We start from the raw sequence: 3,617 nt of genomic DNA on the forward strand, positions 1-3,617 counted from the left end.
ACTAAATAGTTTAAACTATTTTGATAGAGTATACTATAAGGCTGTGCAAAAGTTTTCAAATCCTGTTTGGTCCAGTTCAACCCAAGATAGTCTCAGTCTTGTTCAGTTCGTATAGACACTGGTCCTTCAGGACCAAAAAGACTAAAAAAATTAGACTATTTCTTCGGGTTGGACTGGACAAGAGACTAGGCATCTGGACCACTTGGTCCAGTCCAATCCTATTATTTTTTTATTATAATTATAATTAATTTATTTTTAACAAATGTTTGAAGTGTAATTAATGTTAAGAAGATAATTGTATGAAAATTTGTTAAGTTTGTTTCTAAATTATTGTTGTAATGTAGTGTTGTTGAATTTTATTGAGTGCTGTTTTTGTTTAAGTTATAAATTTAAATCATATAACAGAAATATTTTTTTCTTATTGTTAGAAATTATTATAAATTTATTATTATTATAAGTGTTTTTACTATCTTAATTGAGTTTATTATGTTGAAATGGATTATTGCCTCTCAGAATAAAAAGAAAAAAAAGTTAAGTAAATACTGGATTAATAGGACCAGTCTTCCAATCTTATGGACCAAGTCCAGTCTTGTTAATCTTTGGGTTATCACTGAATAAGATCGGACTACGGATTGCTTAATCTAGTCCTTTTCATGAAAGAGATCGGACTTTGGGTTAGGGTGAAATCCATTGCTGTCCTGTCTTTTGTGTAGCCCTAGTATATTATAATTAATCATATATACTTAATATAAAAAATCTAAGATTGAGTATTAAAAAAAAAAAACCTGTTTCCATTTTGATAAAACAAGGAGACATATTTGGATGAAGGGTATTTGCTTTTAAATTACATTCACAACAAATTATTTTGGCCCAAAAATGATTACGGGACTTCATTGTATCAAAGTTAATTAACACATACCACCAAACACTTGGTTTCATTGATAAAGAAACTGTATTAACTTTAATAAAAAAACTTGAGTTCTTCGAACCCTGAAAATACAATAATATTGCTGTTAAAGCTTTATTTCTAAAAGAGTCTCGCCTCTGTTTGATCCAATTGGTCAAGCTCCATTCTTTCAAACTCAATATAACGCAGGCCAAGAATACCGCGCGCGCGCGCGCGCGCGCACAAGTCACACACACAGATTCCATCTATGTTTATGGCTCTATCCCTCATTCGCATTTGAAGAGGAATTGTGTTTCATATCCAACAAAAGGGGAAAACCTCTGTTTATCGTTAATTTTAGCAATTTAAATTAAAAAAAACGCAATCATTTTTATGCACGCTGTTACTTTTTAATATTTAAAAAATTCAAATGCCAATAAAATAATAAATTATGTAAGGATGATGTCCGATAAAAATATTGTTCAATTATTAGAAGTTAGCTTGCATAATTTTTTCCCCACATGAGTACTTTGTTTTAAGTATTGTCACGCACAAAATGTGAGTACTCTTTTAACAAGGATTCATAATTTGATTCGTCATATTATAATACATTAATTTTTTTTACTATATCTAACCCTCTTATGTTTTACCTTGTATGGTTCTATAAAGGACTGCATAAAGGATTGGATGGCACTAGATTTCGGCCTAACTCGAAATCTGATTTTTTTTTTATGAAAAGGACTGGGTTAGGCCACCTGTAATCTGGTCTTGTCTAGCGATAATTCAAAATTTAACAGGATCAGACTTGATCTATAGGATTGAAAGACTGGTCCTATTAGTCTAGTATTTACTTAGCTTTTCTTTTCCTTTTTTCTCTGTAAGAGGCAATAATTTATTTTGACTGAATAAACTCAATTAAGATAATAAAAACACTTATAATTATAATAAATTATAAAAATTTCCAACAAAAAGAAAAAATATTTAAGTTGCAATCCAAAAAATTTAAATTTATAACTTTAACAAACTTCAACAACACTACATTACAACAACAATTTAGAAATAAACTCAACAAATTTTTATGCAATCATCTCTTTAGTATCAATTACACTTAAAAAATTTGTCAAAAATAAATAAATTATAATTATATTAAATAAATTAATATGATTGAACTGGACTAAGTGATCCAGATGTCCAGTCTCCTATCCAATCCAACCCGAAGAAATGGTTTGATCATTTTAATTTTTTTAATTTTAAAGGACTAGTGTTTATACAAATCAAATATGACTAGATCATCTTGGGTCAAATTAGGTTGGACAGACCAGAAAATTTGTGTACAACCCTAGTTGTACATGCTATTTTTTCTCTTTTCAAATAAAATGTATGAATTTTGGAAATTCAGGACGGTCCTATGGGCCTATGTTTCAACCCCAAGGGACTGTTTTGGATCTCTGGTATACACATCTTGGGCTTATTAGATTGCGATGCCAAGTGCGTTGGTTAAAACCCTTATGGGCCTTTTACCACCAAAAAAAACTCTTATGTGCCTGATTGAGCCATTTTGCCGAAACGTAATAAAAGCTTTTTATTTTTCCAAAAAATAAAAAGGTAATATGGGTTAACTCATTTGGCTGAAGGGCTAAATTATTACACCACTATCGTGATTGATTTAATAAAATATTTTATTTATAATTAATTTAATTACTGTTCATTATGATTTTGATCATGAACTTTTGAACTCATGTTTTAACTAATTCAATAATTAGTATAGCTTTCGACATTTTTAAAAATATAAAAAATAATGTCATTTTCAATTATTTTTTAAAAGAAAAAAAGTAAAATAAATGCTGATCTGATAACACAGACAAGACAACCCTATAGTTGACGACGTTAAAACTTGAAACCTGTAATCTAAATCTCTGTCTATGCGCGGAGGGCACGTGTAGAATCGGATCTAAATCCCAATCTAAACGTAATCTGAATATTAAATAAACGTAAGACCTTTTAAGAATAATATTTTTTGTGATAAAACCTTTTAAGAATAATATTTGTTAGAATGCTAGGGAGCAAAATGATGACTCTGAATGCAAGAGGAATGAGTTCTATTCTTTCTTTTCGCCAAAAGACGAATTTCACTGTTGAAGATTCTTCAATTTATATTCTCGACTTTAAGCAAAGTTTGTTCACTTAATCACAATATGATTAATGTATCTTAATTAAGTGTTCATACCTAATTTGTAAGCACTTCTTTCATCCCAAACTATAAGATACCTTTAAATAAAATTTTACATATCAATAAAACTCATTAAATACATTTAATAACTTTATCTTTTCAAAATAAAAATATAAACTTTCAAAAATACCTACAATTTAATATATTAAAAAGAGAAAGGATAAAAATTAATTATAGAGAGAGAAAGGATAATATTAAAATTGATGTATTTAATGAAACCTTAATTTACTCAAAATGTCTTATATTTCAGGATAAAAAACTCATTTAAAAGTGTCTTATAATTTGAGACGAAGAGAGTATCTTATGTGTGTGTGTGTGTGTATATTTTGATTCCATCAAGTTCTTCTCAGTTTCTACTACATCTAATTCCCATTATAAATCATTTTTAATTACTTTACTGAAATAAAGAAAAGTATAATTAATTCATTAAATTTATCTTAAATTAAAAATATTCTAATTTTATTCATATTAAAGAAAGAAAGAAACACAATAGTCGAAAAG

The sequence above is a fragment of the Prosopis cineraria genome, unplaced genomic scaffold, assembly GCF_029017545.1.
Source record: "Prosopis cineraria cultivar Desert tree isolate PC_DT_omini unplaced genomic scaffold, ASM2901754v1 PC1071, whole genome shotgun sequence".
NCBI lineage: Eukaryota > Viridiplantae > Streptophyta > Magnoliopsida > Fabales > Fabaceae > Prosopis > Prosopis cineraria.